General features: G+C 38.8%; 1 pseudogene; it reads left to right on the top strand.

Moving 5' to 3' along the window:
- Positions 1-1,128: 1,128 nt before the first annotated feature.
- LOC118977452 (SNW domain-containing protein 1-like) lies at positions 1,129-4,400 on the top strand (annotated as a pseudogene).
- Positions 4,401-12,723: the final 8,323 nt, after the last annotated feature.

The raw sequence follows: 12,723 nt of genomic DNA, 5'->3' as shown, positions 1-12,723 counted from the left end.
GACAAATCACAATAATTCAAATAGTAAGTGCTTGATTAAATGTGTGCCCAATGTGGTATGGGATCCCAGAAAAGAGAATATCAAGCAAGCTTCACAAATAATACTTGAGTTAATTCTTAGCAACTATGCATGGCATGGCATGCTCTGGGAAATAATTCAGAACTTATCCTGCAGACAATAAAGAGATCAAAGGCCTCTGAGACAAGGCGTGACCTGAGCTAAAACACAAGCAGTAAGGGTGAGGTGAGGAAGCAGACTGAGAGACACACCTGGGCTGAAGTTGGTGGACTTCCCCCATGAGATGCAGAGTAAGCAGAGCCGTAGTCAGTGAGGACTCAAAGTGCTGGCTTGATGGATTGCGGGGATTGTGCTAACACTGATCTTGATACACTATACAGGAGGAAAAGAAGTTCAGAAAGAAAAATAACAGTTTGGCTTTTAACAAAGTATGTTTGTTTCCTGCATTGTACCCAGTGTACTCATAGTGCTAGACTAAGAGTAAAAGAAATGTCTGGGCTAAAGAGTTAGAGTTAGGAGCCTCCAATCCCTGGAGAGCTGTGTGGGAAAATAAAAGAGGCCAGAGACAAAATCCTGGCAGACACAAAAATGTTCCTGTTTGTAAACAGATATAGTTATGCACCTTAGAGCAAGCATTCTGAATGCGCCGATAGGCTTCGAGAGATTCTGCTGAAAATGTTTATTTGTTGATTCAGTCGGTATTCATCACATACCTTCTAAGTACCAAGCCCAGTGCTGGGTCATAGGTTTGCAGCAAAGAACCAGACAGACAAATCTGATGACTAACAAAACTTATAGTCTATGAAGACAGACATTTAACAAGTAAAGAAATAAAATCATTCTAGACTGTTCCAAGTGCTAGGAAGAAAATGAGTAAAGGGCTGTGATAAAGGGAATAAAAAGGGACCTACTTAGAAAATTTTTATTATTTTTTAAAAATTATGTTATGTCAGGATCAAACTTCTCTGAGGAGGTTTCATTTAAGCTGACACCTGAGAGAAAGACAGAGGAAGCATTCCGGGAAGATGATAGCAAGTGCAAAATCTTTTGTAATGAAAAGCTTGATCTGTTCTCAAAACTGTCAGAATGCCTGCATGACTAGCAGATAGAATGCAAGATAGCAATGATGGTAGAGATGAAAACAGGAAACAAATCTTACAAAGTCTTACAAAACAGGAGGTGAGGATCTGAGAGTTAAAAAAAATTAAATGAGTTAAGGATGACACCCAGTTTTCTGATTGTATTAACTATATGGATAATTGTGTGATTTGCACACAAATCAAAACAGAGATCCAGGAAAAGACAAATTTGGAGCTAAAATTGAGAATTTGATTTGTGCACATTAGCTTTCAGTGTCTACAGACCAAAAAGTAAGAATATCAAAGAGACACTTGGGTATATAAGTCTCAAGTTCAGAAAAATGTTTTGACTAAAGAAATACTTTGGAGAGTATTTATCTTCTATGTGATACTGTAATATATGGGAAAAAATAAGATCATCTGAGAAGAATAACACACCATCACTCAAGAAATGTTAGCTAAATGAGTGAACAACCCATTAAAAGTGTCTTATAAGTTACACAGATATATATTTAAATATTGAGTGTGCCACTCATAAGCTGTATGGTCTTAGATAAATTACTTAACCATGCTGAGCACAATTTCTCACCTATAAAAATGAAAACAACAACTAGCTCACTTAATTGTTTTTAGAACTAATGGAATTACAGGTATAGAGTGCCTAACAGTGCATGCAATAGATCAAATTCCAATAGATACTAAATTTCCATCATCACACTTCCACAATGCCCCAATTCCATAGGTGAAACTTCTTACTGTACTGTTACCAAAGCCTTTTTATCTTTTACGTGCCAAGCAGTATACTACTTCCTCTCCCTTCCTGCTTTCTCCTCCCCTCCTCTCCCCTCCCCTCCCCTTCCCTCCCCTTCTCTCTTCTCTTCTCCCCCTCTCCCCCTCTCCCCCTCTCCCCCTCTCCCCCTCTCCCCCTCTCTCCCTCTCTGTCAAAAGCTATTGACTCTGGCTGGTGTAGCTCAGTGGATCAAGCATGGGTCTGTGAACCAAAGGGTCACCAGTTCAATTCCCAGTTAGGGCACATGCCTGGGTTGCAGGCCAGGTCCCCAGTAGGGGGCCCATGAGGGCCAACCACACATTGATGTTTCTCTCCCTCTCTTTCTCTTTCCCTTCCCCTCTCTCTAAAAATAAATAAATAGAAAATAAATAAATAAATAGATAAATAAATAAATAAAATCTTTAAAAAACCTATTGAGTACCTGCTACACATTTAATGCTTCCTTTGGCACTGAGGATTTAACAATGAACAAAAGTGTAGTGGGAATGAACAAAAACAAAAAATCCTGTGCCTTTCATCATCCTATAAGTAGAATTAAATCAAATATATACCTACTGTAATTAACAATGATAAAATCAGTCGCTACAAAGAAAAAACTGAAAAAAATCTGTTAATTCAGTTTTTCTGGCATAGCTTAATAAATAAACAATTGCAAAGCAGCAAAAGCTGGTGCTCGCCAGCTTTTTCCCTGCACCTACTCTGCTATCTGAGGACCAGCCTGAGGCTAAAGAAAAGGCCAGACTCCAGAGATCATGACATACCTCCTCCCGAAGGGAACCTCCCCCAAACAGGTACTGGAAAGGCTTGATACCTTGCTTATTAGAGGACTTGGAGATGAAGGTTATTTTCCAGAGATCCTTGTGGCCCAGTATCCACTGAATATGGGACCAAAAAAAAAAGAACGTCGAATGCACTGGTCATTTAGGTGGATGTTGAAAAAAATAAATAAATATGACACAATTGCTTGACAAGGACAGTCAAAAGGCAGGGTCATTTGTAGGAAGAACACTGACCTGGTTCCCAAGGAGTAATAAATGCATATGACCCAGACCTGCAGAGGCCTGATGAGGAAGCTATTACAAAGATAACAGAAAGACAAGGGTGGTGTAAGAAAAATCTGTAGCACAGATTTTGGCAGCCACACCAGTTCAAGCAGCTGATTAACTGGCTCCTGCTCAGTTTATCCAATACACACCATCTCAACAAGGAGTACCTTTCAATTCTGGAGCAAAACAGAGTGCCATTCAGATGGTGGAAATGCAAGAACATTCTATGGAGCCTCCAAAATTCAAGATTAATAAGAAAAATCCCCGAGGAAAACCTTCTCCTCTTGCACCTCTCATGTATTCCCCTAGCCAAAAGATGACTGTGAAAAACAACAAGACTGGAAGTTTTCCCCTTGTATTTCAACCTGGAAAAATGTGAAGGATTACATAATTCCATTAGACAAACATCTGGCTGCTGATGGAAGAGAACTGCAGACAGCTCACATCGAAAATTTTGCCAAACTGGGCCCTGGCTGGTGTAGCTCAGTGGATTGAGCACAGGCCTGCGAGCCAGAGGATCACAGTTTGATTCCCAGTCAGGGCACATGCCTGGGTTGCAGGCTGGTTCCCTGCAGGCGAGCCTCCAGCAGGGGATGCATGAAAGGCAACCATACATTGATGTTTCTCTCCCTCTCTCCTTACCCTCTAAAGATAAATAAATAAATAAAATATTTTTTAAAAAAAGAAAGAAAATTTTGCCAAACTGGCTGAAGCCCTATACATGCCGGTCAGAAGTCTCAAGAAGCTGTGGACATGTGTGTTCAAGTAGAGAGAAAGATGGCTCAAAAAGAAAAAGAGAAACCTAGAAAAATGGTCCAGAAAGCCAGGGAGAAAAGAGCTGGGATCAAAACCCCATGTGGAAAAGAAGGATGGGGAGGTACATGAGATGGAAATGGATTTTTCATCCATTTCAATTCATTTTTCCAGCATGGCAGGTGGAAAAAGAGACAACATGACTGAGATCTTTCCAGAGCGGCTCCTGATAAAAATGTCAAAACTGCAGAGAAGTTAAAATTGAGATAGTGAGGTCATTTCCCTTGCTGTGTCCAATCATCAGACTTCCAATGAAGTCAATATGACCAAAGGCTCTTCAACCGATGCAAGGGTATGGACAGTGTTTTGCAGATGGAAAAGATAAAAGTTACCATGTTTATGATCAAGCCCAGAAAAGTGGTAAAGATATGGCCCAGAATATATACAAGCCCAGTTGAAAATCTGGACAAGGACATGTATGGTGATGATCTAGAAACCTGAATAAAGACCAACAGATTTTTTCCCAATATAGAGTTTTCTGGTTTTGAACATTGGCAAAGAGGTTGAGAAGGACCAGTTCAGTTTGAGGAAGATCCTTTTGGTTTGGGCAAGTTTTTGGAAGAAGCCAAACAGCATGGTGGCTCTAAAAGACCCTCAGATAGAAGCTGCCCAAAAAAACATGAGCATGAAGACAAGAAGAGGAGGAAGGAGTAGATAAACCTCTCTTCAAAGTGAATGAACTATTATCTATAATCCTAATGATGCAAGTCATATGGGGGAAGACTTTGTGAATGGGCCAAGACAAAAACCAAATCTGAGTCCCAGAACTAGTTTTTATTATAAAAGAAAGGGGGGATGGAAAATTCTACTTTGAACTATTTAGTTTTTTTAAGGAGTGGGTTGTGTTGTACTTCTCCCACATTTTGGCATTTACAGAACATACTGCCCACACCTGAATTTAGACCACTTCCTTTTGTTTGACTTTAGCACTTTGGGGTTAATATTTTGTGTAAGAATGACTGCTTTTGAGTCATTACCCCAACCACAGTAAGTAGAAGGATGTTCATGTATTAGAAGAACTAACTATCTTACCAAATGATGTTTTCCCCTATTGTTCTCTTGTTTTAATTGGAAGTGAGGAAAATAAGCACTTGCCTGGTGTACATATTTGGCTCAAATAATCACATTTAGATACAAATAAATAAATAAGCATTTTCAATCATCCTATTAAAATAAACTTGGCTTAAGATCTGGAAAAATCCCAAGTGCCTATCAGTAGATGAGTGGATAAAAAAGCTATGGTATATTTATACAATGAAATACTACACAGCAGTAAAAAAAAAAAAAGAAGGAAATCTTACCTTTTGTGAGCATGGATGGACCTGGAGATTACTATGCTAAGTGAAATAATCCAGTCAGAGAAAGAAAAATACCATATGATCTGACTTATATGTGAATTTAATGAACAAAATAGAAACAGAGGCATGGACACATAGAACAAACTGACAGCCGTCAGAATGGAGGGGGAGGATGAGACTGGATGAAAGAAGGTGAAGACATAACCGAATGGAACAGAGGTTCGGCTGTCTACTGTGACTAAAACCAAACTTGTGAGGCAAGTGCTGGTGCAAAATGAAACAGGTTTTATTCAGGTGCCAGGCAACCTGGGAGAATGGAGGACTCTCCTCTTAAAGACCATCTCCATCTTTCCACTCAAGCTCAAAGTTCTTAAAGGGATAGGGAGAGAAGCGCTCTTTTCCCTGCCCAATTATCTTCCTAGCTTTTGGTCCTCTCAGTGTAAGAACCTCCCTCTGCCACCACTTTGGCCAGTGGGGAAGACTCCCTGGCACGGGACTGAATGCAGTGACAAAGGAATTAGCCAAAGAACATATATGCATAATCCACAGACACAGACAACAGCATGCTGATGGCCAGAGGGAAGGGGTGGGAGCTGGATGAAGGTAGGCAAAGGTGGGGCGTGGGGAATGAGGACATCTGTAATAATGTTGACAATAAAAATTAAGTTAAAATAAATAAATAAAATAAACTTGGCTTTCTCCCAAAATATTAGTATTTATTTACTTAATCTTTTCAGTGTATTTCTAGAGCATTAACTGAGACAACATTTACTAATATGAAGGGTGGAGGTGGGTAATAAATAAGACTACTGAAACATACATCTAGCTTAATCTTCTAAAGAAATGTGAAAAAATAAATGTAATATTATTAAACATAGAAAAGTTCAACTTCTTTTTGGAAAAGTAATCTTCTTTTATATTAAGGAATAGGTAGAAGTTTTATTTGTGGAACGCTATCCACAATAAAACAAGTACAAACATTCACTCAAAATTGAAATTGTCATATAATTATAGGGAGCCTACTGTACAGAAATAAGTCTTTGATTTATGTGTATAAGTTCTTTACATTGGCATTTGAGATACTTTTACTTACTTACTTGGTGGTATTTATAAGAAAGTATAAAGTAATTCACAATATTTCTTGAAAAAAGTCTCGAGGGAATCTGAAAAGTTGGTATACATTTGACCAGCAGATGGTGCTAAGCTCCCAAAAATCTTTGTGCCAGGCAAAGAAAACAGCATTCAAAAGTTAATTAGCATATGATTTCACTCAAATGTGAATATAATGAACAAACTGAACTAACAAGAAAAATAGAGACAGACTCAGAGATTGAGAACAGCTGACAGCTCGGGATGGAAGGATCGAGCAAAAAAGAGAGAGAGAAAGAACTCATGGACGAGGACAACAGTGTGTTGATTACAAAATGATGGGGGGAGTAAAAAAAGCTCATGGAGTGATAAATGGTAGCAAAAAATACAATTAATAATAATTAATTAATGAATGATACATTAAAAAAGTTAACTTAAAGCCAAAGTTAGTCAATTGCTTACTGACTCTTGTGCTTATATGAACCCTCATCTTAAGGAATCACGGGAAATTATTTCCTACAGGTCAAGACTGCTTTATGTAATCCTTCCAGACTCTTGCTTTGCTGTTCATATTTCAATCTAGCCCATAGAAGGATATAAGCTCAGTGAAAAATTTGTCCATTAAATGTTAGGATATGAGTAAAGAAAAAACTAAATAAAATCACTCCCAGCTCTCAAATTTCAGTTATTTTAAATCTGAAGTAACATGGTAGGAACTGATTCAAACCAGCTTTTGCAGGATCATTAAGATTTGTAGTAGGAAGTGAAAATATTTTAGATGTATTCATGGAACATGGAAATTCCATTCCTGAGGACTGCATATCTGCTTCTTCTCAAAGGAGTTTAACTTTATATGTATTTTATGAAGGTATTTGCCACTTTTTCAGTGTTCCATGGTGTATTTTAAAATCTGTTCTACATGTAGCTGGATGATACTATGAAGTTTTGAGTCTTCATTGTTGATCTCATTGAAACGATTCAAGTTTCAACATTCTATTCTTTATTTTTAAAAATAAAAAACAGAATGCAGTGAAAATATAAATATTTGACCTTTTAAATGAATTAAATTAGAAATTATCAATGAAGAAAATTAAAGATTTTTTTATTTCAGTTTGTATCAGAGTCAGTAAATTAAGGTTTTGCTGGTACTACCGACAACCTCCAAAACCTCAGTAGTTTAGGAAACAGAGGTTTATTTGTTACTCACACTACAAGTCTATTGCAGGACACTGGGGACTCTCTTCACATCATACTCACTACAGGACCCAAGCAAGGCATTAATTACCAACTGAAACATTTGTCTCTGAGGCACAGGGAAAGAGAGGTAGTAAAAGTACACTTTCTCAAGAGCTTCCACCTGGAAGTAACACTGCACTTGCACAAACATCTCATTACCCAAACCCAGTCACATGGATACACCTAATACCAGAACACCTGAAATGCAGAGAGCTTTGGAAATACATGGTAAGGAGTCACTATAATTTATATATATTAAATTACTCTCCTCATATATAATGGAGATTCAGGACTATTTTGTATAAAACGTTTTATACAAATTTTTTATATATATTTTTTTATTTTTTAATATATTTTATTGATTATACCTTTACAGTTGTTCTATTCCCCCCCTTCTTTCCCCTCCACCCGCACACTCCCTCCCCCACCATTCTCCCCCCCCCTTAGTTTATAACCACGTGTCTCAAGTTCTTTAGATTCTATATTTCCCCCACTATTCTCGCCCTCCCCCCTATCTATTTTCTACCTACCATCTATGCTATTTTCTGTGCCTTCTCCCCCCTTCTCCCCCTCCCACCCCCTTTTCTAACCCTCCATGTGTTCTTCATTTCTATGGTTCCACTCCTGATCTAGCTGTCCTCTTGGTTTGCTTTTGTTTTAGGTGTGGTTGTTAAGAACTGTGTGTTTGCTGTCCTTTCACTGTTCATATTTTTCATCTTCTTTTTCTTATATAAGTCCCTTTAGCATTTCATATAATAAGGGATTGGTGATGATGAACTCCTTGAACTTGACCTTGTCTGAGAAGCACTTTATCTGTCCTTCCATTCTAAATGAAAGTTTTGCTGGATAAAGCAATCTTGGCTGTAGGTCTTTGGATTTCATGAATTGGAATACTTCTTTCCAGCCTCTTCTTGCCTGTAAGGTCTCTTTTGAGAAATCCACTGACAGTCTGATGGGTACTCCTTTGTAGGTGACTGTCCCCTTATCCCTTGATGCTTCTAGGATTCTCTCCTTCATTTTGGTCTTGGCTAATGTAATTATGATGTGCCTTGGTGTGTTCCTTCTTGGGTCCAACTTCTTTGGCACTCTCTGAGCTTCCTGGATTTCCTGGAAGTCTATTTCCTTTGCCAGACTGGGGAAGTTCTCCTTTATTATTTGTTCAAATATGTTTTCCACTCGTGGCTGTTTCTTTCCCCCTTCTGGTACCCCTATAATTCGGATGTTGGAACGTTTAAAGATGTCCTGGAGGTTCCTAAGCCTCTCCTCATTTTTTTGAATTCTCATTTCTTCATTCCTTTCTGGTGGGATGTTTTGTTCTTCCTTCTGGTCCATTCCATTGATTTGAGTCCCCGTTTCCTTTCCATCACTATTGGTTTCCTGTGCATCTCCCTTCATTTCAATTAGTTTAGCCTTCATATGTTCCTCTAATTTGTGACTATGTTCCTCTAATTTGTGACTATAATCTACCAGTTCTGTTAGCATCCTGATAAATAGTGTCTTGAATTGTGCTTCTGAGAGGCTGGCAATTTCTCGGTCACTTAGAGTTATTGGCTCTGGGACTTTGAGTTCTTTACACCATCTTTTGGGCTGTTCATGCCTGTTCCATAGCAGGATCAGAGCCCTAAAGTGTTCACTAGAACAGGGCAACTAAGTCGCTGGGTTGTGACGTTGTATTTGGGGGCGGGGTCAAAGAGGAGCAATGGCTTCCAGTCTGCCGCCTGCTGCCGCAGTCCGGGTGCCGCAGCCACCACTGTCACCAGGCCCACGCATTTTGTTCCACTGCACGCGAGTGTGCCAGCGCCATCAGCCCTCCACCACTGGGTTCGCCCGCTGGGGACTGCGAGGTCCATCTCACTGTGCGCGAATGTGCGACCGTGGTCAGTCTGCCCCAGACCCTGACTGGGTCCGGGCTGCCTGCGCATCTAGGTCAGGGGATCTTTCCTGCCCGACCCTGCTCCACTGCTGGCTCCACCCCTCCTATCCTCCCGGTTGAACGGTTCTGTTGTTGCCAGACTTCCGTATAATTCAATTTTCTGTTCTTTGACTGTGCCCTAGTTCTCCAAACCTTTGTTGTGTTCAAACTTGGTTGTGGGAAAAGGCACAGTGTTTCCACCTATGCCTCCATCTTGGTGGAAGTTTTTTTTATACAAATTTTTATGCCCTTAACCAAATCTTTAAGATCTTTAAGATTTGGTAAATGCAAAAATCTTGTATTAAAGAAAATGCAAAAGTTCTTTCTTTTATAGACATTAAAACTGGCTGGAGAGAAAAGACATATTTGAAAAATAAAATTCTTATAAAAACAGTATCAAAGATTTTGATAAATATCCTTAAAAATACAAAGGAGGATGAGTAAGGAGGCACAAAGTGGCAAATACAAAAGACTAACCGAAGGACTGGAGATCTGACCTGGACATTACAGGAGGTGTAGAATTGTACTGAAGTACAATTGTACTGAAGTGGTGGTGCATTCAAGACAATGGGAATGACTCTGACAAAAGATACAGAGGTGGGAATAAACAAAACTGCTGGTTATGAGTTATGTTAAAATGACTGAGATCACTAACTTTCTATGACCTGCAAAATTTTCAGAGAACATGTGTGTTTGTGTTTGTGCTTGTGTGTCTGTGTGTGTGAAGGAGGAGAGGCTAGGCTGGTGGGGAGAAGGCAACCATCAAAGTTGCCAACTTATACTTTTCCACCAAGGAAAAGCTTTCAACATTTCTGTCATCAAATATCACTGCCATTTTATGAAGAAAAAAAAACATTTTATCACAAAAGAAAGGGAAAAAATCTCAAATTTTTAAATTAGAAGATTGTTAGCTTTATACAACTCTTACCATGTTATCCTTATTTTCACCATTTTACTGCAGGCCAGTGAAAACTTGGTCATAAGCCAGCTTTTGTAAGTAACTGTCCTGGAAATGGAGAGTCCAGATTAAAATGAATGAGAAAGTCAGAAGATTCAAAACAAAGCTGAGAAATTTCAATTTGGTTAACAACCAATAATTACTGTATATCTTTAAGTAGAGGGCTAGTTGGAATTGGGGAGTGGAGGTGGAGGGAGGAGCCTGGAAGATAGAACTTCCAAAATGACCTGCCTTAATCCAGAAAGATATAAGGACCTAGATTAGGAAGCAGAAAAAGGAGAGGCACTGTATAGAAAACACTGAAAAGAGACCTTAAAAATAAGCGTATGCCCCCAACCCAAGAAGGTTTCTCTTTTTAAAAAATAATTTTTATAAGAAAGTTCCTAAATGTCTAACACATCAAAATGTTTCATAGATCTTGAAAAATGCTATATAGACAAAGGTACAACTCAGCAGTGAGAACAAAAAGTATTTCAACATTCTCCATGGTGGGAGGCTATCACTGAAGCCTTCATCGAGTAGACTTGGCCCCAGAGTATGCAGCAAACTAATTGTGTTTATGTAACACTAATTCAGTTATGTTTTTACATTCAAGTGACCCGTTCTCCATGTAGTCGCATAAAAACAACATGATTTAAGCATTAAATGACTAGTTACTTGAACCTGTGCAGGTTTGCAGAAAGAGCATTATAGTAGCTCCCCCCTACCATGGGAGATATGTTCCAAGACCGCCAGTGGATGCCTGAGAAACCTCAGAGAGCACAGAACCCTACTCAGCTTCACCTCTACTGGTAATGTGGCAGCAGCTTCTTCAATGGTCAACACAGCCTCTCCGATAATCTTTATATTGTTCAGTCTGAACCTACTCCTGAATCTGTGTAACCATCCCTTACATGCAGTGACTGTCTGGGTGTCACTTGTTTCAGCAGACCACTTGCTGAAGTCATTGTATAGACTCAGTGTTTTCTGGCACAACACACTACAGTCAATCAGAACATGTTTTCTGTTCATGTCTTCCACCGCAAAGGTAATGCCTTTCCCATCCTATCTACACACTTACCACACAGTGTGGCTGTCACTTCTGAAGTTCAAGGTGAGATAGCAAAACTAGCGCAAATTTATTTTTTCTTCTTTACAATATCATGGATAGAAGACTCATTCTTTCACAGATCTTAGCAACCTCACTTAGAGGACGTGCTTAATGACTTCTCTTTGGCATATGAGAATTGCCAGTTATAACGTTGGCATCATAACTCCTGTGCTTTTTGGCCATTAAGTAAAATAAGCGATACTTTTAACACAAGCGCTACAATATTGTGACAGTTTTTTTTTGATAGCCAAGACAGCTACTAAGTGACTAATAGCTATGGAGGTACAGGGCAAATGGATGATTCGTGTCCCAGGCAGGACAGTGAAGCAGCAACTATTGCCACTTACGGTATTTTTTAAATGCCTTAGAAATATTAATTATATTGATTCACTTATTCTTCACAACAACCATGTGAAGTAGTTATCATATCTATATCTACCTACATCATACCAGTGAGAAAACTGGGGCACAGAAAGGCTAAATCATATGCCCAAGGTCTCACAGCTAGAAAGTGAAAGAGGCAGGACTCGACAAAACGGATATGGCTCCAGAAGTACCACACCTTCTCATTCCACGGGGGGCATCTCAAACAGGGCATAACATCTGAGGAGGGTACAGGTGAGAAAGAGTCTCTGCAAACAACAGATGAACCAGAGGAGAGAAAAAATAAGGTAAGCAATGAATTGTGGTAGGTGTGAGTGTGGGTGCACTGGTACATGTGTATGAGCTTCTCTCTCTCCCTTTCTCTCTCTCTCCCCCTTCCTCTTTTCTAATTCTCTCTCCCCTTTTCACCTCTCTTCCTTTCTCCCTCTCTGTTGGGAGTATAAATGGGTACAACTCCTCAGATAGAAAATGTCTATCAGTCTTACAGCTGCATATATCATGCCCAACAATACCACTACTGAGAATTTATTCTATGAGTATGCATGCACTAAAGCAAAACAAGCTTTGTATAAGTTTACTCATTTTATTATTGTTGTAAATGCAAACAATTGAAAATAACCCAATGTCCACAACATGTTCCATTAATTAGGATACATCAATAAAATGGAACACAGTAGGACAATGAAAAAGAATTATTTGATAGAAAGCTCTCAACGTAGTGATAGAGAAGATGTTCAAAATACAATGAAAAACAAGGTACAGAACAATGTATGTAATATGTTCAATTTGGTTTGAACCAACACAGAGGAACAAAATAAAAAATCAATACTCACATTGCTTACATGAGCATGAAGAAATCTGAAAGGATACATAAGAAAACAATAACAGGATGTTAAGGCAACTTTACAGTCCATGTTTTTATGCTTCTGTTGAAATATTATCCCTATCATCTATTCAAAACCTTAATTTAAAAAATCCTTCATTTGATATTTTTATTTTATTTTTTTAAT

Source organism: Sturnira hondurensis, unplaced genomic scaffold, assembly GCF_014824575.4.
Source record: "Sturnira hondurensis isolate 20B ecotype Veracruz unplaced genomic scaffold, ASM1482457v3 Scaffold0021354, whole genome shotgun sequence".
In the NCBI taxonomy this organism is placed as follows: Eukaryota; Metazoa; Chordata; class Mammalia; order Chiroptera; family Phyllostomidae; genus Sturnira; species Sturnira hondurensis.
The sequence above is the reverse complement of the archived record's forward strand: the minus strand, read 5'-3'. Positions and strand labels throughout refer to the sequence as shown.